Below are 27,779 nucleotides of genomic sequence, written 5' to 3'. Positions count from 1 at the left end.
TGCCAAGCCCTTTTCAGGGCTGCTCATCCATCTTTGGAGTTCACTTGCTACCCAGCTCTCATCTGTGGTTCCAAGAAGTGGTAGCATGAACAGAGGCCATACCCTGGTAAAATATCTTGGCAGAAGGAGTAAACCAGTGTAGTAGCAATTTAGATTTGAAGATCTTTCCCACCCATTAAGAGGCCATGTGACCTGCTTACCACAGGAAGCCTAAGACACATGTGGTGGGAGGAGCTTCCTGACAGGAAAAGGAAGTTATGTCACATGAAATGCTGAGACAGAGAGAGCAGTTATGGCTGCTAATAGCTTAGCTGTACTGTGAGTTTGTTTTAGGGAAGACCACAGCAGGGGGTTGGAGAGGTTTTGGGATGGTGAGGCTCCATTCTGTGATATGGTGTTTTAAGTTCCTTGCTGTTATGATAAGGAAGACTGACTGGCTGTGGCAGCCGAACATTTGGTTATGGGATACGGTTCTCTGGTGCCTGAATAAATCATTTACTTCTTGTACCTTCTATGTGGAAAGTCTCGTATACTTTGAGATACAGACCTATGTAGGCATTTTGACAATTATCATCTATATTGTTATTATTGCTTACTGTTATAACCAGATTGAGGGTAACTGAGGAGCCTCAAATCTCTCAGTGAATTAGGGCAATGTCTACCTCAAATATGTGAAGACTTCACCTATAGAATAATCAGATGTAAACATTTTGTTTCAATGGGCCATGGAAGTGGTAGATGCAGGCAATGTGGAGTGCTTAGAGCTTGGTCAGACATTAAGGACACCAAGGTCATCCATTGTATCCAGAGCCATTGCCAGTGGTCTTGACTTTTATCTTGCCACTGGACTCCGATGACTCTGGAAGAGAGAGGGAGGCTAATAGTTTTGTGCAACTCTGTTTCACTTAAATCCAATTCATACACTTATCAAAAGGCATCACTGACAACATTGTACCATTTCATTATTTTATTATTTTACTATTTCATTGTCATTTCAGTCCTTTTCTAGCAGGAGGGATGAACAACAACAAGCTAAGTTACTGATCCATAAATAAGAAAAAGAACAGTATCTGCCCTCCAGGAACTTACTATCTAATGGGGGAAGACCACATACAAAAGGAAACTGATAAACAGTGTTAGGGGTGAGGAAGGAGGGGGCGTCACATTCCCTGGAGTTCAAACCAAGTAGAGCTACAGATGGAAAATGGAGAGTTGGCTGTAAAGTACAGACCCCAGCTCTCTATAAAGGAAAACTTTGAGATGAGTTTAGTGTTTTACCCTATCCATCTCTCCAATCAGAGGGGAGAGGAAGCTGAGGGAGTTGGAGTTGGGCAAATGTTGAGTATCCAAAGCTGAGTTAATAATATGATGATGAGATTTCAGGTGATCAGCTTATCCTGGGTGGGACATCATGTTCCCTGGAGTCCAAACCAAACCCAAAGCAAATCCAAAGAACTTTGCATTGCAAAGTGGAGAGTTAGTATGGATTAGTAGAGGAAATCTAGAGTGCAGCCTGGAGAGGAATATCTAGGTGAGACATACCTAGTATAACTAGGTAAGACATAATGAGGCCCAAACTAGGTTAGTGGTTTAGGTGTAGAGAAGGAAGTGGCTCTGAGATTTAGACTTGACAAGGCTTCACAACCTATTGGATATGGGGTTTTAAGGAGAGAAAAGATGAAGGACGATGTAAAATTATCTGGGTTTCTGAATGAATGGATGGATAATAACTTGGTAGAATTAGGGACCTTGGAGAGAGGGTCAGGATTAGGGGAAATGATACTGTAATGACTTGATGTTCTAGATGTTTATGGGGCATCAAAGAGGAGATGTTTAACAGGTAGTTGGAGATAAGGGTTTTGGAAATTAGGAGAGAAACTAGTTCTTTTATTATTTTTTTATTTTTTATTTTTTTAATATATTTAGTTTTCAGCATTGAATTTCACAAGAGTTTGAATTACAAATTTTCTCCCCATTTCTACCCTCCCCCCCCACTCCAGGATGGCATATATTCTGGTTGCCCTGTTCCCCAGTCAGCCCTACCTTCTGTCACCCCACTCCCCTCCCATCCTCTTTTCCCTTTCTTTCTTGTAGGGCAAGATAAATCTCTACACCCCATTGCCTGTGTATCTTATTTTCTAGTTGCATGCAAAAACGTTTTTTTTTTTGTTTTTGAAAATCTGTTTTTAAAACTTTGAGTTCCAAATTCTCTCCCCTCTTCCCTTCCCACCCACCCTCCCTAAGAAGTCAAGCAATTCAACAGAGGCCACATGTGTATCATTATGTATAACCCTTCCACAATACTCATGTTGTGAAAGACTCACTATGTTTTGCTCCTTCCTAATCTATCCCCCTTTATCCAGTTTTCTCCCTTGACCCTGTCCCCTTTCGAAAGTGTTTGTTTTTGATTACCTCTACCCCCATCTGCCCTCCCTTCTATCATCCCCCCTTTTTATCTTCTTTTTCCTCCTTTTTTCCTGTGGGGTAAGTTACCCAGTTGAGTATGTATGGTATTCCCTCCTCAGGTCAAATCTGATGAAAGCAAGATTCACTCGTTCCCCCTCACCTGACTTCTCTTCCCTTCCTACAGAACTGCTTTTTCTTGCCACTTTTATGCGAGATAATTTACCCCATTCTATCTCTCCCTATCTCACTCTCTCAATATATTCCTCTCTCATCCCTTAATTTGATTTTATTTCTTTTAGATATCTTCCCTTCATCTTCAACTCACCCTGTGCCCACTCTCTCTCTCTCTCTCTCTCTCTCTCTCTCTCTCTCTCTCTCTCTCTCTCTCTCTCCATATATATATATATATATACACATACATATATATGTACATACACACTCACATATACATATATATATATATATGTATATATGAATATTCCCTTCAGCTACCCTAATACTGAGGTCTCATGAGAGAAATTCATTTTGAACATACTGATTTGGAGTTCTTCTGCATAAATATGATACTTGACCCCTTGAGAAGAGACGTAATTATCAAAGGAAAGAGTTCAGAGTAAAAAAGGAGAAGAGATGTTGGGTCATCTGCTAAGAAGATTGGAGATGGATGATGAACCAGCAAAAGAGGCTAAGAAGCAGTATTAAGGTAGGAAGAGAAACATGAGAGAGCAGTGTCATGGAAGTAGCTAGGGGGAGGAGAGTCTCCTGGAGGAGGGACTATTCTGTTTCAAAAGCTTCAGAGAGCTCAAAGAAGAGGAGGAATGAAAAAAGGACATTGGATTCAGCATCTAATTGATTATTGGTCATCTTGGAGATTGTAGTCTCTGCTGAATAGTCAGAAGTCAGATTGCAAAGGATTAAGAAGTGTAGGGGAAAGGAAGAAGTGGTTTAAGAGTACAGACAATTCTTTCTAGGATTTGAGTAGTGAAATGGAGGAGAAAATAGGATGGCAGGGGTTGGCAGGGTCAAGGGCAGGTAGTTTAAGGACAGAGTAGATGTGAGTGAACATTTTTTATTGGCAGCAGGGAAGGAACAAGTAAATAGGGAGAGACTGAAATTGAGGGGAAAGGGTATAATCAATGAGGAGAGCTCCTGGAGAAACTAGAACCAGGAATTCAGAGGGTCAAAGAATGATAGGTTTGAAGCTGGAAAGTACCTTAAAAGTCTTCAAGACTAACCTTATTTAATAGATGCGGAAATTGAGACTCAGGGAGAGTTGCCAAAATAATCATCCTAAGGCACAAATCTGATCGTGTCACTTCTTTGTGCTATAACCTTCAATGGCATTCCACTGTCTACCTTTTCAGTCTTGATTCGTGTTATGTCCCTTCATAGACTCCATTCCATTTCAAATTAGACTACTATCTATTCTCCAAACTCTACACTCCATTTTCAGTGTTGGTGCATTTGTTTAAATCCCTTTTCATGCCTGTAATAAACTTCCTCATGTCTGCCTCTCAGCATCAACATTTCCCTTCAGGGCTCATCTCAGGTGCCACCTTAGTACCTCTACACAGTCATAATCACTCCATCCCAGTGATTCTGAATGACTGGTTGCCATGGTTCAAATCCATCCTCCACTGATTTTTCTTTTGTTCTAATCCCCCTCAACTCAACCTCCTCTCCCAACTTCCCACTCTAAAGATACTCTTCCACAGTGTTTCTTTTGAATGCCTGCTCCATAGGCAATAAGCTTGCTTTCATCTTAAACCTTTTCCTTTCCTACTTCTTGTGTCTTCTTGCATTCACTGAGACCTGGCTCCCTCCTGAAGACACAGTTTCCCTGGCTACCTTTTTCAGCACTACTTATATCTTTGATCATATCTCTAACCTCCACTCCACTCATTGGTAGTTTTAGGGGAGTTAGACTACTTCTTGCTCCCTATTGCACTTCCAGGCTCTCCCTCAAACACAATAGCTCTGTAACATCCCCTCCTTTGAGATTCATTTAAACATAATTATCACCCAATTAAGATTCTGGTAGCTGTTGTCCATAGACCTCCCAAGTACTCACTCTGTCCCCTTCCTTAGTAAGTTCAGTGCCTGATTCAGTCTTTCCTTCTCCTTAACTCCTGCCCTCATACGAGGGTACTTCAAAATATATATTAATATATGTTATTATATTCCATATAACATTATAATATAATATTAATATACATTAATACCCTAACCTCCCAATTAATCAATTTATGTATTTCCCACAACCTACTCCTCCACACCACCACAGCTATACACGGAGATGGTAATACCCTTGATCTTACCATGACCTACAAATGTTACACACCTGTGTTCACAAACGTTGAAATTCTTTTGTCTGATCATGCTCTATTGTCATTCCACCTTTTTTTCTGCCTTGCAGCTCTAAACCAGGACTGGGGAACCTGCAGCCTCAAGGCCACATGTGGCCCTCTAGGTCCTCAAGTGCAGCCCTTTGACTGAATCCAAACTTCACAGAAAAAATCCCCTTAATAACAGGATTTGGTCTGTAAAGCTTGGACTCAGTCAACAAGGCCGCTCCTAAGGACCTAGGCCACATGTTCCCCACCCCTGCGAGTCTAAACCCTGCTTTTCTATGCCACTGTGACCTTTAATCCCTGCACCCCTCTGTTCTTTCCCAGCCATCACTTCTATATTAGCTACATTCTCTTCTCCTCCATATATTGATCTATTAGTGAACCAGTTCAACTCTATCTGCATTGCTTCTTCTCTCAAGTCTTTGCTTCTTTATCCTATTGAGGATCTTATGTTTATGAACCCCTACCTAGGATTACTTTCGCTATCTACTGCCTTTGTTCCAACTCATGTGCTGCTGAGCAAACATGGAGAAAATCATGAAACTGTGCTTACTGTATCCACTATATGTTTATGTCACATAATCTCAACTGGTCCCTCACTGCAGCAAGGCAATACACTTATGTCTTCCTAATTCATCCACCATCACACTTGCTACAGCAGCTTTTCCAAATGTTTACATCTGTCTTCAAATCTTTCACAACTCCCCCTCCCCCACCTTCTCATCTCAGAACTTTTCTTCACTGAAAACATTAAGGCTTTTCACAGAGAGCTTCCTCTTTTCTTCAGTTCCTCATCTCACATCATTCAGATGTATTCTGTGACTGTCTCCTTCACATGGTTCACATGAAGAGGTGGCCCTTCTCCTTACCAAGTCAAACCCTCTACATGAACAAGTGATCCCATTCCATCCCATCTTTTCCAGCATATTGCCTTATCTATTATCCCTACTCTTTCACTAATATTCAATATAAATGCTCCTGGTCTATTGGTTGCTTTACTACTGCCTACAAAAATGTCTATGTCTCTCCATCCTCAAAAAATTCCACTTCATCCATTCATCCCCACTAGCTATTTTCCTATATTTTTCCTCTCTTTTGTGGCTAAATTCCTTGAGAATGCCGTGTCTTAAAGTCTTCATTTCCTGTCCTCTCACTCTTTTCTTGGTCTTTTCATTCTAGCTTCTGATTTTGTCATTCAACCATAGCTGCCCTCTCCAAACTCACTGAGGTGATCTCTTAATTGACAAATCTAATCAACTTTTCTCAGCCCTCATCCTTCCTGACTTCTCTGTAGCCTTTAACACTCTCAATAACTGTCTTATTGATACCCTCTTCTCTCAACATTGCTCTCTCCTGGTTCTCCTCCTACTTATCTGACTGCTCATCCTTTGTCTCTTTTGGTGTCTCCTCATCCAGCAGTAATCCACTGAGGCCCTGTCTCAGACCCTCTATAATATTTCACTTGGTGGTGTATATGGGGTGTTCAGGTAGGACTATCACCTCTGGTGTGAGGGTCTTTTCTTTCATGTCCATGTGTCCCCCAACTCTCAGCTGCAGCTCCAAGAAGCTGTAGCATGTACATCCTGGTAAAACTGTCTTTGTGGATTGGTAACCAATAGGCCCCAAACCCATCAGTGAGTTAGGGAGACGTCTACCCCAAGCATGTGAAGACTTCCCCCAATGGAATGGGTGGATGAGAATAATTTGTTCCAATGACCATGAAGGTGGCTGAAACAGTTGCTGTGGAATGTGTAGATCTTGTTCAGATATCAAAGACAGTCATCCATTGTATCCTGGAACATTGCCAGTTGTCACTGGACTTCTTGACTCTGGAAGAGAGAGTGAGAGTGATGATTCTGTGCAACTCCGCCTCACTCAAAACAAATTCATGTGCAAGTCAAGACATCACCCCGTATGAAGGATAAACTTGGTGATCACATCAGCACTCATGATTTCAGCTATCATCTCTATGCAGATGATTCTGATGTTTATTTGTCTAAGCCTCACCTCTCCAACTGTGGCATTTTTAGCATCTGGAATAGGATTACCTATAAACATTTTAAAATCAACATTCCTAAACCTGAACTCATTGCCTTTCTCTAAAAACTTTTCCCCTCTTCTTAACTTTCCTATTATTGTTGAGGGTACCACCACATTCCCAGTCACTCAACTTGTAACCTAGGCATCATTCTTCACTCCTTACTCTCTCTCACTACCCTTCCCTCACACCCCATAACCAATGAGTTGTCAACTCTTGTCATTTGCACCTTTGTAACATCTCAATAATGGCACAATTCCTAAAACGGCTGTGTTAGTCTGCTTCCCTATGACTCCACTGTCCAATTTACCTTTGTAACATATCTCACATGCTTCCGCCTTGTCTCCTTTGATGTGGATCCTCATAACCTCATGCCTAGATTATTGCAATAATCTGCTGGTTGATTGCCATTCTTCATTCTTCCTCAGTCAAGAAGATCACCTACTTAGCTATTAAAGTGATTTCTCCAAAAAAACAGATATGATTGTATGACCTCTAACCTCTCATTCAGTAAGTTACAATTGCCTCCTATTGCCTCCAAATCAAATATAAAATCCTCTGACTTTCAAAGTCTATCACAACCTGGTCCTTTTCTACTTCTCTAGTCTTTTTACACCTTATTCCTTTTCATGTACACTATGATCCAGTGACACTGGCCTCCTTGTTGTTCAGAGAACAGGACACTCCTTTTCCAGACTCCTAGCATTTTCATTGGCTGTCTCCCATTCCTAGAATTCTCTTCCTCACCTCTGTATCCTGGCTTCCTTTAAGTTTGACCTAGAGTCCTACCTTCTATGAGAAGCCTTTTTTAATCATTCTTAATGTTTGTGGCTTCCCTCTGTTAATTAACTATAATTTATCCTGTATATATCTTGTTTGTACATAATAGTTTGTATGTCATCTCTACCATTAGACTATGAGCTTCTTAAAAGCAGGGAATGTTTGTTTGTTTGTTTGTTTGTTTTTTACTTTCTTTGTGTCCCAATAAATGCTAGCTGACTGATTGATTCATCTCTTCCACAAAACCTTCCTAATTCCCTCAAACCCCTCCAATTGTGTTCTTTGCCTTTTAGATTTCCCTTCTATTATTGTATCCTGTTATACTTGTCTTTGGGTAGGTTTGATGTAGAAGGTGAAGCCCATAGGGAAAAAAGTAATCAGTCTCTCCATTGCTCCCCACTTTGAAATATGGTCTTTGAAGGACAGAGAGCACCAGCTACATCTTTTCTTCTCCTACTGGGCAGGTCCTACTCCCTAGCCACAAGCCCTCTCTACTCTACTCTTCCACAAAGCATTCTCTGATCCCATAGGGATTGAGGGAGGGGGAAGGAATGAAGACACATATCCCAACAGGTCAGCTTTTTCCCATACTGCCAAAATAGCACTATGACTCATTATGGCCTGAATGGCTAAAAGGAAAACCCCAGATTCAGTTTATTTCTGACTCTTGGGAAGTTTATCCAAAATCAATACATCAAAACTACAAGAATCTCTATCAATTTGGCTTAGCCCCAAGCCAGAAGAAAACCTGGCACTTTTGTGGACCAAAACTCAAAATTTGATCCTGCAGTCTCTCTGTAAACCAAACACTATTCCTCCTTCTGCAGTGCCCTTTTCACACACAGAAAAGGCATCATATAGTTTAACAGCTGGATCTAGATGTAATCTAAACAGAAATTTTAAAAAATGACTTTCTATAACAGAATACATTTTGAAGTAGCTTCTTCTCTACTTGGGCAGAGAGAAAGGGAAAGAAAAGGGAGACTATACTTCACAGTTGCTCAAATGGAAGGGCAGTAACCACCATTCCATTCTACACACAGAAGGAGACAGCTGTAGCACCCAATATTCTGCCAGCAGCCCAGTAGTTTGCTGAATTGGGGGCTCAGGCAGATCCCCACAGGCTGCTGCATCCCAGTACTCACCATCCTTTCTCTAGTCTCTCATTCTAACTCCCCTTTGGGACACATCTTCCTGACCTAAGAAATCCAGCTCAAAAATTGTTAACACTTTACTTATTTGTATATGTTTTCCTCTAGTAGAATGTAAGCTCCTTAAGGGCAAGCACTGTTTGTGTTTGATTTGGTTTTGTACTCCCAGTGCCTAGCACTGTGTTTTTCCAATAGTAGATCCTTAACAAATGTTTTTGGAATTAATTTGTTGAATTGGGACATAGAATGTTAGAACCAGAGCATACACTATTGGAACATAGAATATTTTAGCTGGATGTAGTCTTAGAATAAAGAATGTTAATGCTGGATGGCTTCTTAGAGCATAGAATGTTAACATGTCAGACTGTAGGATGCTAGACCTGGAATAGAACTTAGAACATAGACTATTAGAACTAGAATGGTCCTTTGAGACCATGGAATCCAACTGTTGACAGATGGGGGAAACTAAGGCATAGAGAAGAAAAGTGTAGAGATGTGGCTTGAGCCAATGCCTCTAAAGTCTTAATTGAGTGCTATTTCCACTGTGTCATCTCAAATGAGTTCCTTTGTACCACTCTATCAACCAAGGAAGCCTCAACTTCTGGCCTCTGTCATATGAAGATGATATTTAGGATGGAGCTCATTTCTCATCAGTTGCAACACACAGTGTCTTCCTTCCAGAGGGGAGCATTTGGGAATCTGTTGAGGCTGTGGGCCTTCTTCCTATAGCCAGGCCTTTGAGCCCAAGCTTTCTTCAGCATTTACTTGAAAGGGGGTAAGCAGTCATCAGAACACAGGCCTCTCTGTGTGCTGCCTTCATCACTACCAAGTTTCTAAAGACATCAAACACTTACTATGGAATTTTTGACAGAAATACACCCTTTCATACTGAGTTCCTGACGGTCTACTGGAGATTCTCAAGAGGAACAGCAAGATTTATTGTAAAGAAGCTATCTCAGGCAGTTTAGGGAAATGACGACGGGATTGTTTCGGGGGAAGTGGTGCCATGAAAGATGTTGATTAGATATATTCTTCCAACCTGCTGAGGAAGATGGAGGAATTTTAAATGAATCTTTCAACAAAAGCTGGGCCTCCATCTAGCCTTCTCACAAAGGGTGCTTCCTTCCCTATACTTTGCACAGCCAGGTTATTTCTGAACCCTTAGGAAAAAAAATTGAGCTGGTACCACTCTTAATGAAAAATACGTTCCAATGATGTGCTTTAGTCAGAAGCTTTGCTACCAGACAAAGAAATTAGATGGAGGGAACTGGAATAAAAACAACTGCATAAACATAGGGTGAGAGAAGCATGGGAAGAGAAATATTCATGTGAAAAAGATCTAGCTGTTGTAGTAGACCAGAAGCTAATGTCGCACAATGGTGTGGCATGGCAGTATACACACACACACACACACACACACACACACGCATGCACACACACACACACACACATATACCTAATGTAAATTTGGGCAGTATTATTAAAAATCATGGCACTCAGTAGCTCATAGTCCTTACTGGTCTCTGCCCTGATCAGATGACATTTACAATATCATATTCAGTTCTGGTCATGACATTTTAGGAAGGACATTGGCAAGCTGGAGTGCATCGGGTGGGGGGCAGCTGAGATGGTGAGGGGATTGGAGAACATGCCATATGTGTATCAATGACAGAAGCTGTGAGTGTTAAGCCTGGGGATTTAGAAGGGATGTGATAGATGTACGTATTTGAAGAATTAGGGTGGAGAGGAAGGAAAGAGGGTTTAAATTTGTTCTGTAAGGTCCCAGAGAGCAGAGTAAACAAAATGAAGAGCTACTTGTCAACAATCTTTTAGCAGAAATTCTTGGCCTGGTATTGGTCGGACAATCCGAGTTCCCTTTTAACCGTTATCAATTTATTAAAGTATTTTAGAATGCCAGCAGGAGGTATGGCTCATGTCTTCTCTGAACTAGAAAGCAAATTCCTTGAGGGCAGAGACAATGTCTCTCTCATCCCTATAGCTTTTGTTTTATTTTTATAACCCCGGGATTTATGATAATGTCCAATATACAGTTCCACAATCAGCAATATAGTGTGTAAAATGTGAATATTTGACTTTGAGAGAGAATAAAGAGAAAGGAAACTGAGGACAACTATCAGAAAGGAAAATGGTCATCTCACTGTACTCTGCATGGCCTAGTTTATGCAGGTCTGGGAGTCATTTTTTAGGAAGCAAATTGGAAAGCTGGAGCAGATCCAGAAGGAAGCAAAGGCCTTAAAGTTTTGCCTTCTGAGATCAGCTGATGGGTTGACTTAAAGAGAACTTTGTATTGGTGAGGCAGAGAGAACACAATAGCTGCCATCAGTCATTCAAAAAGATGTCATGAAGAGTATCATTTGGTATGCTTGGTCTGGAAGTCAGAACAATAAAACCAGTTGATCAAAGTTTCAGGGGGTTATATTTTAGCTCAATATGTGGAAAAATTTTCTTAAAATAAAAGGTCACCAACAATGGGCTGGCAGGTAGTGAGTTTCCCATCACTGAAGATGAGCAAGCAAAAACTAGATAAGGATTTGAAGCGATGTTGTAAAGTGGATTCACTCACTGGGTAGGGAATTAGATTCAATGACCTTTGTGATCCCTTTGACTTCTAAGAATCTTTGAATTAATCGACTCATTTAGACAGATACTTTCCAGCTTCTTGCTGCTGGCCTATACTTAGGCATCCCCAAGGATTAAGAAGTTTCTAGAAGAGAAACTTATGCTTTTATGTGGGAGCCTATGGAGGAGGGAGAATCTGAGCTGGATTGGGAGGAAAGAAAGAAAGCATGGAGTGGGATCAAGCCTCAGAGAAGTGGATTGGGGTGGGTGGGAGGAGACAATAAATGGCTTTCTTATCGCCACATCCATCCTTTTAAGAGCTGTCAATTCTTGAGCTAAGGATAGTGGTCTTTTGGGAGCAGCTCAGGAGAAGCTGAAGGAGCTAATAATTTGCTGTTGAGCCTTATGTAAAACCAGGTTTGATTAATTATTGATGCAAAGTTAGGCAAATGTAAGCCCATTCGGGCTTGGCAAGGTTCCTCTCAGCTCAATTAGCTTATGAGGCCCTGGCCTGGCCTGGGGAGGGAGTACATGCACGCCTGTCAAACGGCTCTTTACCCATAGACCAGGAGACGGGCACATTTGCGGTATTTCGGGCCTTTGACTTTAGCTCTGTGCCCAGAACCCCATTTGTTTCCACGCTGCTGCCATCTGGGCTGGGTGGTGGGGAAGCAGGCCTGAAATGAGCACAGAGCAGCATCCGAGCCCAGCACAGCACTCCTGTGGATTCCCAAGCAGCCGAGCCGTGCATGGAAAACAATATCTACAATCACTGCTTAGCAGATTCAATTCCATTCCATTTAATTAAATGGGTTCAGTGTGTACAGATTGCAGAAATGGATGCAATCTCATGCCAGACACGCAGCTGTAGACCTGTGGCACATGCACTTGTCTAAAGGTGCAAAAAATACATTTAACCCCCTTAGGGGGAAAGCTGCTCCCAAGCAATACTTCTGCACCAAGCAGCTGAGGAGAGAGCTTGCTTGGAATTGGAATGGAAAGGATCAGTAGTGCACAAGGGTCTTGGAGGCAAGTCCCCAAACAGACCTACTGGGAGAGGATTCATCCAGTGAAATTGTAATAATGGCCTCCATTTCTCTAGCACTTTCCAGTAAATGAAGCACTTTGCTCATGATAGCTAAATGTTGCGGGTAGGGCAATCATTCTTCTCTCTATTTTACAGATAAGGAACCTGAGCATCCTAGAAGCAAAATGACCTTCACAAGGTCACAAGGGTAGGACGTGGAAGGACCAGGACTAAAAGTGAAGTCTCCACAGAATCTGAGATCTGGAAAGGCACTCAGGGGTCCTTTAGTCCAACTAATACTGGAGGAGGAGGGACCTCTAGCTGTGTGATTTGGGGCACATTATTTCACTTCTCTGTACCTCCGTTTCCCCATCTGTTAAAGGAAGGGTTACGTTGGATATCTTCCAAAGTCCATTCCAGCTCTAAATCTATTATCCTGTGATAGCTCTTTTGCCAAGTGGTCATCCAGGCTCTTCTCAATGATCTTCAATGAGAGGAAACTGACTCTCCCGAGGAAGTTCCCTCTGGGTTTGGAGAGCTCTGACTGTAAAGAAACTTCTTAACACTGAGCCTCAATATGCTGCATTGTAGCCTTCACCCACTTCTGCCTTCCGATACCAAACAGTCTTGTCTCCATCTTCCTATGACAGCCCTTCAATTCCTTCACATTAATGATAATATTTCCCCCTAAATCCCCCTAAGCAAAATGTGTGCAATTCTGTTAACCCATCATAGTAGCATAATCTTCCATTCTCCCATTCATAATGATAAGTCAGAGGTAGTTCTCTTTAGCTATGTGTCACAGTGGTTAGAGTACTGGACCTGGAGTCAGGAAGACGAGTTCAAATCAAGCTTAGTAGCTTCATGACCTTTAACCTCTACTTGCCTCAGTTTCCTCAACTGTAAGATGGTGATAATAATAGCACTTATCACTATGGTGAGGACCAAATGGGATAATATTTGTAAATCACTGAGAAAGTAACTGGCCCTTAATAGGTGCTCCATAAATGCATATTCCTTTGTTCCTCTCCCCTTCTGAATACAGTGCTCTTTTCATTCTATCATTATGCTTCTCTTGGAAATTCACCCCTCTAAAACCACACAGCTTGAAATAGATGATCCCATTGGCTTTGCTTCTAGGAAGGAAGATGGTCGATCATTTAGAGGAAACTTGAATTATCATTATAAGGTTTTAATAAAATCTAAATATATTTTCAAGCATTGTTATACTTGTTATGAATTAAAATTATTGTATATTTGTGCATGTGACTCAAATTCTTAAGTGGATCTATGGTCTCATGAATGTGAAATTTTTCTCCGATGATGAGGATCAGAACTCATCCATGTTTATCCATCTTGTTCAATTCTTGTCCATGTCGTTCCCGCCTAAGTTTGCTCCAGAGGGTTCATCCACTGTGGAGGCCTCCTTCCTCAATTTCTCCTGAGAGAGGGTACCAGTGGAGGGTGCTGGCCTTCTATCTGTCATCCTTTCTAAACACCATTTTACCAACCCATTTCTTTTCTCATCATATATTTCCTTGGTGACATCATTCAGATCTATTATTTAAAGGTTTTTTGCTGTTTACAGGTGGCATTCTGCCCATACCCATTCTGTACCTGCCTTTTATCTTTTGTGGGATAGTCATTTTTAATTCATTAGAGATGTTGTAGTCTATGTTTTGATATTATACAGTGACAGGGGTGGGATGTTATTGTTAAAAAGATGGACCTTGACTCTTATGGGAAATTTGGGGTCATTAAGGAGCTTTACAATTTCTCACGGGCAGTCCGGGCTGCTCTTTCCTTCTTGTTAAGTCTGGGTCCATCTTTTGTCTGTCCCAGATATATAAAGTGATGTAAAACTTTAAATTTGGCATTTCCTGCGTGGATGGTTGGGTGAACTCCATCAACTGATTACAGATCTCTTTTAGGAGGCTCTATAGTGTGCCAGGGCTTAATGTAAGCAGTAAAATGTCATTGGGAAATAAGAACATATGTAAGACCTCATCATTTAGTGTGACTCTCTCCTATATCTGGACTCTTCATTGGATTTCCTCTGTCACACTTTTGGCAAACAAACATTTTTATTTTATGACTTCTACTTATTATCAGAGGGTCTTTGAACTTCTAATGTTCTGTCTTTAAAGAAATCTTGAATTATTTTTGAGTATTATTTTGAGAATAATCATATTGAAAGAGAGCCCATATGGGGACATTTGGCTCTGATAAATCCCAAACTCTTTTTTTCTTTTTTAATAATCAGTCAATCAAGGGGTTGCTAGGTGGTGCAGTGGATAGAGCACTGGTCCTGGAGCTGGGAGGACTTGAGTTTAAATCCAGTCTCAGGCACTTGCCGCTTATTAGCTATGTGACCCTGGGCAAGTCACTTAACCCTGATTGCCTTGCAAAAAAAAGGTCAACCAATCAAAAGAATTTATTAAGTGCCTGCCCCATGCCAGGAACTATGCTAGGCTCTGGGGATACAAGTACAAAGAATTACAAGTATATTTAGAATAAATATAAAATAACTATAATATAGTTGGAGGAAGGAAATAGCAATGGGAGAAACTGAGAAAGGTTTTATATTAAAGGTGGTGTTTGAGTTATGTTTTGAAGGAAGAGAGGGTTTCTATGAGTTAGAGGTGAGAAGGGTATACATGAAGGAAAATGAGTACAAAGGCCTAGAGATAGAAAATAGAATGTCATATATGAGCAATATAGAGGCTAGTTTTGCCTGATTGCAGAGTGAAGGAGGAAGAGTAGCATAAAATGAAGTTGAAAAGGAGGTTAGAATTTTATGCTAGGGGTAATAGGGAGCCACTGGAGTTTAATGAGCTGCAGAGTGAAGTGGTCAGATGTGCACTTAAGGAAAATCACATTGGTAGCTATGTGGAGGATGGACTGGAGCAAAGAGATCCTTGATGCATGGAGACTATGTAGGAGGGCATTGCAATAGTCAAAGCAGTTAAATACAATGAACAATTTTAATCAACAAAAATAAGCATAGTGGGATCTTATATTCTCTACATCTTTCAGTCAGTTTTGAAATGGTAAAAAATATCAACTGTTGAATATTGCTTGCAAAAGTCTGCTTGGACGTTATGAATACTCTTGGAGGACACATTTTAGTTCATGTATGAATGACTCAAAAAGATTTTGTATAGAAGGGAGAGTAGGCATGTAGAAAAGTAGATGATGTTTTCTTGTCATTTTAGTTTCAATACTAATAATATCTGAAATTTTCCTACTTCTTTGGCATCTTCTTCTCCTCCAAAAGCCTTGCATATTAATTCTTTGGAACTCTAGAAATTGTGATTCCTCCAGAATAGACATTTTCCATATGCATTTAGTCCAGTTTGACTATTTTTTCCATCTTTGTTTTCTTTAGTATTATTTCTGCCTTCCCCATAAGCACATCAAGGACTGTAATGTTAGGGTCTAAAACATGGTAGTTCCACTTTATTTGATGAAAAGGAAAGCTGGTAATAATAATAAAAAAACTTTGCTAATCTTTTCTAATATTTTTCTTCTGTTTTCCTTCCATTTTCAACCTCCAGTGCCCTTGGGATGGCATTCCTTGGTTGGATGCCTTGCCAAGCTTTCTTCAAACCAGCTTTTATCCTTCACTGCTTCTCTCTGCTTTATGAGATGCTGCTGCTCATTATCTCCCATCATCCTTCTTAGTAAGATTTTACAAATGAGTTTACATTTTGGCATAGTGTTGCTTTTGGCAGGCATCTCTCTCCATCTGGAAAGTAATTCAGGTATTTCCTTACTAAGGGTTTTGGGGGCTCTTTTGGTCTCCTTGTTGTGGCAAATTATTCGCATTGGTTAAGCTCTTTTAGAAAATGTAATCATTTTCTATGTCATTTCTATTGTCCTATGTCATATGTGTGGTTACATTTATACCCATAATAAAGTCATAAGAACTCCCTAATCATTAGAAGTGTCCAAATATTCCAAGGCAAAATATGGAGTTTCAATAAAATAGAGGACTTTCAAGCTTTCTCAGTGAAAAGACCAGAACTGAATAGAAAATTTGACTTTCAAACACAAGAATCAAGAGAAGCATGAAAAGGTAATCAAGAAACGGAAATTGCAAGGGACTTACTAAAGTTGAACTGTTTTGTTTACATTCCTACATGGAAAGATGATGAGTATGATTCATGAGACCTCAGTATTAGGGTAGTTGAAGGGAATATACATATATATATATATACATATGTATATATATATATGTTTATGTATATATATAAGTGAATGTGTATGTATGTATCTATCTATGTATATATGTATGTATGTGTATGTATGTGTATATATATATATATGTGTTTATATATATATATATATATATATATATATATATATATATATATATATATATATATGTAAAAGAGAGAGAGCAGACACAGGGTGAGTTTAAGATGAAGGGAAGATATCTAAAAGAAATAAAATGAAATTAAGGGATGAGAGAGTAACATACTGAGAGAGGGAGATAGGGAGAGATAGAATGGGGTGGATTATCTCCCATAAAGGTGGCAAGAGGAAGCAGTTCTATGGGAGGAGGGGAGAGGGCAGGTGAGGGGGGAATGAGTGAACCTTGCTCTCATCAGATTTGGCCTGAGGGAGAATACCATACATACTCAGTTGGGTATCTTACCCCACAGGAAAGAAGAGGGAGGAAGATAAAAAAAAAATAAAAGGTGGGGGGGGATGATGGAGGGGAGGGCAGATGGGGGTGGAGGTAATCAAAACAAACACTTTGGAAAGGGGACAGGGTCAAGGGAGAAAATTCAATAAAGCGGGATGGGATGGGAAGGAGCAAAATGTAGTTAGCCTTTCACAACATGAGTATTGTGGAAGGATTATACATAATAATACATGTGTGGCCTAGGTTGAATTGCTCAACTTCTTAGGGAGGGTGGGTGGGAAGAGAAGAGGGAAGAGAATTTGGAACTCAAAGTTTTAAAATCAGATGTTCAAAAACAAAAAAAAGTTTTTGTATGCAACTAAAAAATAAGATACACAGGCAATGGGGTGTAGAAATTTATCTTGCCCTACAAGAAAGGAAGGGAAAAGGGGATGAGAGGGGAGGGGGGTGATAGAGGGGAGGGCTGACTGGGGAACAGGGCAACCAGAATATAAGCCATCTTGGAGTGGGGGGGAGGGTAGAAATGGGGAGAAAATTTGTAATTCAAAATGTTGTGAAAATCAATGCTGAAAACCAAATATGTTAAATAAATAAATTGCATTTAAAAAAAAAAGAAGTGTCCAAATATGGAAAAATGGACTATCTCATGATACGCCTAGAACTCTCTTCCTAGAAGTGTTCAAATACGAGATCCTCCCATATTTATTTTAAAAGGAATTTATGCTCGGTGTGAGAGCTTGGGCTAGAAGACTTCCTGAGTACCTTTTAACTCTGATGTTCTTCTTGATGAGTTATGAATTGTTGGGTATCAGATCTAAAGAGTATGTTAGGACAGAGGGTATTTGAACATACAAGGTTCCTATTCATTTGTAAGATGGACCATATATTTTGTGAATCTGGAGGGCACTTCATACATAATGCAAGCTGCAAGAGACCATAGAACATAAAATATTATATCTGGGAGGGATCTTAGAAGATAAGAAATAAGATCTTGCAAGAACTTTAGAAATCATTTGGTCTCAATAGTTAAACAATAAAAATAAAATAGCAACAAAAAAAGAAATCACCTTATTTAACCCCCTTTTTGTGGATGCAGGAACTAAGATTTGGAGATCATCACAATGTATAGCTTTAAGAAACAAATATTCAAATGTCAAATGCTCATCATTAATTATTTTTGTTTTTTCTCTCTGTCTCTCTCTCTCTTGAATCAAACTCAACACCTAGCATTGGGACATGCACATAAAGTAGTAGGTGCTGGATAAATGTGAATTGAATTGAGTTAGCACCCTGAGACCAGGGTCTTGACCCTAGATGGTTGCAATAGCCTGCTAATCTCCTTGCCCCTAATCTCTCCTTTAACACAATCTGCTGATCCTGCTACACTGATTTTCCTCATGCCTGGCTCTGACCAGAACTCTCCCAGCTCACCAAACATTCCCCATTGTCTTCTTAATGGAGTCCAAATGCTTTGGTTATTCAAGACTCTCTGCAATTTCCTCTAAACCTAGCTTCCTGGCCTCATTTTTCTCTTCTCACCTTAAAGATTTTAACACTCCAAACACACCGAGGTTAGTAGTTCATAAGCATAATCCATATCTATATGTCTCTGTAATGTTTTCCATGTTGTTCTAAACACTTGGAATATTCTTTCCATCCTGTCTCTTCCCATTGACATCCCTGAATTTTTAGAATCAAAAGACCAGAGTCTGAGTCTTGATTTTGCTTCTTACTATAAGTTTGATCTTGAGCAAGTCACTTCCACCCTCTGGGCCCAAGTTTCCTGATCATAGCATTATGGATTTAATGTTGAAAGAGGCTTCAGAACTGAGGCTCAGGGACAAATGATTTGCCTAAAGTCACACAGATGGCATGCCTTTGGTTTCTCCTATTCACTTATCATCTATTTTGTTTCTGTGTATGTGTGTGTGTGTGTGTGTGTGTGTGTGTGTGTGTGTGTTATTCTTCCCCTTATTAGACTGCAAGCTGCTTGAAGGAAGGGATATTATTTTGCTTATTGACCATAGAGCCTTATACTTCATAAAGTGCTTAATAAATTGTTGAAATGCGGACTTTCAGAATAGATCAATTAGGGAATTCACATATGCCATCCTTGACTTGTGGACACACTCATATTGTTACTCTTTCTGGGCTCTGGATTTGTTTAAATGGAAAGATTTCAGAGTTCCAAAGGCCCTTCTTCCTCCAAAAAGATACCTGTGGACTTGATGTGATGGCCCAAATAGTCACTTTGTTTATTCCTTATAGATTTAACATCTAGAAACAGCAGAATGTAGTAGAAAAAAATGGATTTGTGAACTAAGCAATTTGGATTCCAGATCTATCCCTGGCAATAATTGCTATATGACTTTTGACAACTTTTGTCCTCTAGAATTCTTTTTCCTACATCTGTAAAATGAAATGATTGAGCTCCATGATCTCCAATATTTTTTCCAACTCTATTCATCCTGTGGTGCAGTGTCTTATTAGGGTTTTGTAGGTAAAGTGGACAGAGTTTACTAAAAACACACACAAAAAATTACATACCAAACAAAAACCTTTGACCATTAGTCTCCACCTTTGATTTGTTGTATGACCTTGAGTAGGTGAAGACATTTTCACCTGTGCCTCAGTTTCTCTGATTATAAAGCAGGGGTTATAGTTTGTTGTTTTTGGTTTAGTTAGCAGTGCTCTCCATGACATTATGACTAAGTGCAAGTGCTAAATTAAAAAAAAATAAAATAAAATATGAGATCATCAGCAGTCAGAACAGAAGTTGAATAAGATAATGGATTAAAAAAGAACAAACAATATCAGCCTACAAAGGCTTCAGGTACTAGTCTGTCTAGGAATAGCCCTGAAGTATAGGAACCATGGTAAGAGGCAAAGTGAGGCTAGTAGAAGGAATCTCTAGGTAGCCATAGTCATAATAGCTTCCATTTCAATACCAATACCAATACCAATGTCGATACCAATACCAATGCCAATGCCAATGCCAATACCAATATCAACACCAATACCAATACCAAGGTTTATCAAGCACTTTGCTCAAAATAATTCTATGAGATAGGTAGTAAATGTATTATCAGCTTCATTGTGCAAAGAAGGAAACTGAGGTTCAGAAAAGTTGATTGACTGTGGCCTGCATCTAGTCAGTGTCAGAGTCAAGATTTAAACCCAGGTTTCTTGACTCCAAATACAGTTTTCTTTAGTATATGCCATGAACAGGCAACGAGAAGGCACTGGGCACTACAAGTTAACTGACAAATGGATAGTTGCAATAGGCATGCTGGGACTCTGAGCTGGACTTTGGAGATGATTTGATCCATTTGCTTCATTTTACAAATGAGGACACAGACCCAGAAAGGAGAAGTGTCCCGCCCAATGTCATATAGATGGTAACTAAGAAAGGTGAAATTCAAACCCAGGTGCTCTCAGTCCTAATCCTATGCTCTTTCCAGTGTGTCACACTATTTGTGATAAACTCTTTGATTCTAGGGCATTGTCTTTCATTGCTTGGTACTCAGGTTCAATTTCTTACTCATGAAACAGTATTATCCCAACCTTGGTTCTCAGCAGTGGCATACTGTTATTTGGAGTTTAATGGTGAAATGGTTCAGCCATTTTTCAGTTATGATGGACTCTTTGTGACCTCATTTGGGATTTTCTTGACAGAGATGATGGAGTGGTTTATCTTATCTGTCTCCAGCTCATTTTACAGATGAGGAAACTAAGGCAAACAGAGTTCAGTGACTTGCCCTGGGTCACACAGCTGGTAAGTGTCTGAGGCCAGATTTGAACTTATAAAGATGAGTGTTCCTTTCTCCAGGCCTAGTGCTCTATCCATTGCACCACCTAGCTGCCTGAAGAAGGGAAAGTCCTCAGCAAATGAGCCTTCGTTGCTTTTGCAAAACAGAATATACTCCATTTCCTAATCTAATTCCAATACAATTGTTGGAATATTTGGACAATGTTAATTTTATGAGGCTGTGTCTCAAACAATTACTGCAACTAGCCCAACTTCTCTGATCTGCCAACTCTGCCCCTCACATCTACCCACACTGAGAGGTACTTTCTATCATAAAGGGATACAAGGGATTATTTTCCCTTTGCTAATTTGTCACAGACTAAGGGGTAAGGAGGGAGCTCATAGGCAGAACTCTCTGAAATTTCTAGTTCTTGATCCTCTGCATTCTCTTGTTTCTTAGATGTACATCCTAGATACAAATTGAACTGGCTCCTGAGAGTCCATTGTTAAACTCTGAGTTTAATAAAGTTTAATTAAAAAAACCACTACAAATCATGGCTTGGTTTATTGTTTGTTAATTGTCTGAACCTTAGGAAACAATAGAGAAAATGTTAATATTGCAGATTAAATGCAGATTAAACTTAAAAGTGTGTTGTGGCTACTTTTTTTTAAAAGCTGATTGTTAAACATTTGTCAGGACACCACTGGACAGGCTGTGGACCAATCATGTGTTTATGCTGTTTCAGCTACCTATCCTAGCAAGCTAGCAAGGACCCTTCTCTAGCTTTTGTGTACAGAACGGCCCACTTTACACTTAAACCTATGATCTTGAGGGAGGCATCTGCTCTCTGTGGGCCTCATTTATAAAATAAGGATGAGAGAAGGATTAAATCATCTTTAAGGTATTTCCAGATCTAGGTTTCTATATTTCAATTTCCTTTCTAGCTCTAACACTGATCATCTATGTTCTAATCACCTGTGTTCAAATATCACCACTTTTTAATTTTTTTTCTTTTAATAACATTTTATTTTTTCCCAATTACGTGTCAAGACAATTTTTAGCATTCATTTTTATAAGATTTTGAGTTCCAAATTTTTCTCCCTCCCTCCATCATCTTCCTTCTTCCAAAAATGCTAGGCAATTTGATATAGATTATATGTGTGGTATCATGTAAACCATATTTCCATAATAGTCCCAGTTGTGAAAGAAGAAACATATCAAAAGAAAAAAACACAAAAAAGAATAAAGTGAGTCAAAAATATACTTCAATCTGTATTCAGAGTCTACCAGTTCTTTCTCTGGATGTGAATAGCATATCCCTTCCTGATTCCTTTGTACTTGTCTTGGATCATTGTGTTGCTGAAAAGAGCTGAATCATTTATGGTTGGTAATCACACAATGTTGCTGATACTGTGTATAATATTTTATGGTTCTGCTTATTTCAGTTCACATCAGTTCATACAAGTCTTTCCAGGTTTATCTGAATACAGTTCTTTACTCTATGCCATGGATAGGCAAATCATCGTTTCTTATTGCATAATAGTATTCCATTACATTCATACCACAGCTTGTTCAGCCATTCCCCAATTTATGGGCATCCCCTCATCTTCCAATATTTTGCCACCATGAAAAGGGCTTCTATAAATATTTTCACCTGTGGGTCCTTTCCCCCCTTTTATCTTTTCTTTGTATACAGACCTAGAAGTGGCATTGCTGGATCAAAGGGTATGCACAGTTTGGTTGCACTTTGGACATAGTTCCAAATTGCTCTCCAGAATGGTTGAATCAGTTCACAACTCCACAAGCAGTACATATGTCCTACCTTTCCCGTATCCTCTCCAATATTTATCATTTTCCATTTTTTGTCACATTAGCCAATCTGATAGGTATGAGGTGGTATTTCAGAGTGGTTTAATTTTCATTTCTCTGATCAAAAGTGATTTAGAGCACTTCTTCATATGCCCATAGATAGCTTTGATTTCTTCATCTGAAAACTGCCTGTTCATATCCTTTAACCATTTATAAATTAGAGAATGGCTTGTTTTCTTATAAATTTGACTCAGTTCTCCATGTACTTGAGAAATAAGGGCTTTATCAGAGACACTTGCTATAAAGATTGTTTCCAAGCTTTCTGTTTCTGAGATTTTTATTTTAACATAATAAAAAAATATCTATTTTACATTTTATAATTCTATCTATCTCCTGTTTGTGCATGAATTCTTCCCTTCCCCATAGATCTTACAGGTAGACTATTCTTTACTCTTCTAATTTGCTTATGGTGTCAGCCTTTATGTCTATATCATGAACCCATTTTGTTCTTATCTTGATAGATGGTGTGAGATGTTGCTTTATACCTAATTTGTGTTGTCCTATTATTTTCTAATTTTCCCATTAGCTTTTGTCAATAGTAAGATTTTATCCAAAAGGCTAGAGTGTTTGGGTTTATTAAACACTAGGTTATCATGGTTATTGACTATTTTGTCTTGTATACCTAATCTATTCCACTTTTCCACCACTCTGTTTCTTAGCCAGTGCCAGATAGTTTTGATGATTACTGCTTTCTAATAGAGTTTGAGGAGAGGAGCCAAGATGGTGGAGTAAAAGCAGGGACTTGCTTGAGCTCTCCCCCAAACTCCTCCAAATAACTGCAAAATATGACTCTAAACAAATTCTAGAGCAGCAGAACCCACAAAATGACAGAGTAAAACAAACCTGGAAGGTCAATAGGAAAGGTCTGTTGCACTAGTCTGAGAGGAGAGCACAGTCTAGCATGGGCCACACCAGCACAGATGTGGTTGGAGCAGGGCTAAGGGTATTGAATCACTGGCAGCTGTGGCAGTTTCCAGACTTCTCAACCCATGAATTCTAGAGGCAAATTAGAAGGTCAGTAGGAGAGGTCTGTTAAACCTGGGTGAGAGAGGAGCAAGGTCAGGCCTGAGCCCCAGGGCTGTGGCAGCAATGGCAGTGGCCACTTCCTCCACAGATGGTGGGGGAATCCAGTGGCTAATCAGAAGGGGATTACAGACTTTTTTTTTGGAATTGAGGCAGGATTCTCTTGCTTTGCCCATGCTTGGATCTGGGTCACAGTCTTAGGTGGCAGTCCTGGGGTGAGGTGGAGCACAGGCATGGCAGAGCTTGTGGTAGCAGTGAAGGGGGAATCCTCCTCACAGTTCCAGGGCAGAATCAAGTGTTTGTGTTACAAACCAGAGCACAGATGAGGAGGTGAGTAAACACTTCTCCTTTGATCATACAACTTTTGAAGAACTTAAAATTTACAGGTCCCTAGAAATAGCTCTAAAAATAGCTGCACAAAACCCCTGCAGCTTGAGATAACATCCCCCTCACACATTGAAAGCAGAGTCTTACCTTAACAAAGAGCTAAAAAGTCAAGTAATTGGCTAGGAAAATGAGCAAACAGTGGGAAAAACTCAGACAATAGAATCTTATTTTGGTGACAAAGAAGATCAAAACATACAACCAGAAGAAGACAACAAAGTGAAAACTCCTACATCCAAAGCCTCCAAGAAAAATGTGAATTGGTTGCAGGCCATGGCCTGCTCAAAAAAGATTTTGAAAATCAAGTAAGAGAAGTAGGGGAAAAATTGAGAAAAGAAATGAGAGATAAGAAAATCATGAAAAAACAATTCAACAACTTACGAAAAGAGAGCCCCACCCCAAAGTGCCAAAGAAAATAATACCTTAAAAATATACTAGACTAAATGGCAAAAGAAGTCGCAAAAGCCAATGAGGAGAGGAATGCCTTAAAAAGCAGAATTTGACAAGTGAAAAAGGAGGACCAAAAGCTCACTGAAGAAAATAATTCCTTAAAAATTAGAATGGAGCAAATGGAAGCTAATGACTTTATGAGAAATCAAGAAATTACAAAACAAAGCCAAAAGAATGAAAAAAATAGAAGATGTCAAATATCTCATTGGATAAACAACTGACCTGGGAAATAGATAAAGGACAGAGGATTTAAAATTATTGGACTACCTGAAAGCCATGATCAAAAAGAGCCTAGACATCATATTTCAAGAAATTCTCAAGGAAAACCATCCTGATATTCTAGAACCAGGAGGGAAAATAGATAGTGAAAGAATCCACCCATCACCTCCTGAAAGAGATCCCAAAGGGGAAACTCCTAGGAATATTGTAGCCAAATTTCAGAGTTCCTAGGTAAAGGAGAAAATATTGCGAACAGCCAGAAAGAAATAATTCAAGTATTGTGGAAATACAATCAGAGCAACACAGGATTTAGCTGCTTCTACATTAAGGGATCAGAGGGCTTAGAATATGATATTCCAGAAGTCAAAAGAGCTAGGATTAAAATCAAGAATTACATACCCAGCAAAACTGAGTATAATCCTTCAGGGAAAAAATGGATTTTCAATGATATAGAGAACTTTCAAACTTTCTTGATAAAAAGATCAGAGCTGCATAGAAAATTTGCCTTTCAAATACAAGAATCAGGAAAAGCATGAAAAGGTAAACAGGAAAGAGAAATCATAAGGGAATATGAAAGTTGAACTGTTCACATTACTACATGGAAAGATGATATTTGTAACTCATGAGACCTTTCTCAGTATTAGGGTAGTGTGAAGGAACAGGAAGGAAGAGTTAGAATGGGGTAAATTATTTCATATAAAAGAGGCAAGAAAAATTAATGGAGAGGAAGAGGGGGGAGGTGAGAGGGAATGAGTGAACCTTACTCTCATCAGATTTGGCTTAAGGAGGGAAAAACATACACACTCAATTGGGTGTGAAAATTTATCTTACCCTAGAGGAAAGTAGGGGAGAAGAAGATAAGGGGGGTGATAAATGGGAGGGTAAATGGGAAGAGGAGGTAATCAGAAGCAAACACTTTTGAGGAGGGACAGGGTCAAAAGAGAGAATAGAATAAATGGGGGGCAGAATAGAATGGAGGGAAATATAGTTAGTCTTTCCCAACATGACTGTGATGGAAGTGTTTTGCATGACTACTCATGTGTAACCTATATTGAATTGCTAGCCTTCTCAATGAGGGTGGTTGGGGAGGGAGGAAGGCAGAGAATGTGAAACTCAATGTTTTAAAAATAAATGTTAACAATTGTTTTTAAATGCAACTTGAAATAAGATATACAAGCAATGGGGTATAGAAATCTATCTTGCCCTACAAGAAAATAGAAGGGAAGGGGATAAGAGAAGGGAGGGTGTTGATAGTAGGGAGGGCAGATTGAGGGAAGAGATAATCAGAATGCATGCTGTCTTGGGGTGGGGGGGAGAGGAGAGATGGGGAGAATATTTGGAATTCAAAATCTTGTGGAAGTGAATGTTGAAAACTAATAATAAGTTAATTAATGAAAAAAATAATTTGAGATCTGGTTTTGCTAGCCCAGCTTCCTTTGTCTAGCCTCTTCCCTTTAATCTGTGTGTGTCTCTATGCTTCAAGTATGTTTTTTGTAAACAACATATTGTAGGATTCTGTTTTTTAATCCATTCTGCTGTCCACTTCTGCTTTATGGAAGAGTTCATCCCATTCATATTCACAGTTGTGATTACTGTCTATTTCCCTTCTTCCTAATTTTCCTAACATTTTTCCTGTCTCCCCTTTTACCCTTGCCCTCATCACCAGTGTTTATCTTCTGTCTACCACCTCCTCTGATCTGTCCTCCCTTCTGTTAGCCTCACCCCCTTTACTTAATCTCCTTCCCTCATACTTCCATGCCAGGTTTCTATTTCTGTTTTCTACTGACCATTTATATTGTTCCCTCTTTGAGCAAATGCAGATGAAGGTGAAGTTCAAGCAATGTCTGTCACCTACCTTCCCATCTTCCCCTCCACTGTAATAGGTCTTTTGTATTCTCCTTGTGAAATAATTTACCCCATTCTACTTCCCTTCCTTCTGCACTCAATGTGCTCTTTCTCATCCCTTAATTATTTTTGTGTCATTCCCTTAAATTCACTTTATAGTCATGCCCTCTGTCTATGTATATCCCTTCTAGCTATACTGTTTGTGGTACAATTTTTAAGAATCACAAAATCATCTTCCCATGTAGGGATGTGAGCAGTTTAGCTTTATTGAATCCCTTATGTTTTCTTCTCATTTTTTATCTGTTTATGCTCCTCTTGGGTCTTCATACTGGAGATCAAATTTTTCATTTAATTCTGGTCTCCTTAGGAAAGAGTGAAATCTTTCCATTTCATTGAATAACCATTTTTCCCCTTGCTGTATTATGCTTAATTTCTGTGGGTAAGTGATTCTTGGTTTTAGCGCTAGCTCTGTTGCTTTCCAGAATATCATCTTCCATGACCTCTGATCTTTTAATATTGCAGCTGCTAAGTCCTTTATAACCCTGGTTGTGGCTCCCTGATATTTAAATTGTTTCTTTCTGGCCACTTGCAGTATACTTTTCTTTGACCTGATAGTTTTGAAATTTGGCTATAATGTTCCTTGGAGTTTTCTTTTTGTGATATCTTTCCTGAGATGATTAGTGTATTCTTTTAGTGCCTATTTCGCCCTCTGTTTCCAGGATATCAAGGCAGTTTTCCTTGATAATATCTTGAAAGATGCTATCCAGGTTCTCCTTTTGATTATGGCTTTCAGGTAGTCCAATTATTCTGATATTATCTCTCCTGGATCTATTTTCAAGGTCAGTTGTTTTTCTCATTGGTATTTTCTTTATGTTTTCATTCTTTTGAATTTGTTTCATTGATTATTGCTGTCTGAGAGTCATTAGCTTTCCATTGCCCAATTTTAACTTTTAAGTAGTTGTTTTCCTCAATTAGCTTCTGTACTTTCTTTTCTATTTGGCCAATTGTACTTTTTAAGAAGTTGTTTTCTTCATTGGATTTTTGTCTCCTCTTTTTCATTTGGCCAGTTCTCCTTTTTAAGCACTTGGTTTCTTTTTCCAAGCTGTTGACTCCTTTTTCATAATTCTTCTGCATTGCTCTTATTTCTTTTCCCAACTTTTCTTCTACCTCTCTTATATGATTTTTAAGCTCCCTTTTGAGTTCTTCTGTGATTTATTTCCGGGCACGAGACCACTTCCTGTTTTCCTTTAGGGTTT

Source organism: Trichosurus vulpecula, chromosome 3, assembly GCF_011100635.1.
Source record: "Trichosurus vulpecula isolate mTriVul1 chromosome 3, mTriVul1.pri, whole genome shotgun sequence".
Taxonomy (NCBI): Eukaryota; Metazoa; Chordata; class Mammalia; order Diprotodontia; family Phalangeridae; genus Trichosurus; species Trichosurus vulpecula.
The sequence above is the reverse complement of the archived record's forward strand: the minus strand, read 5'-3'. Positions refer to the sequence as shown.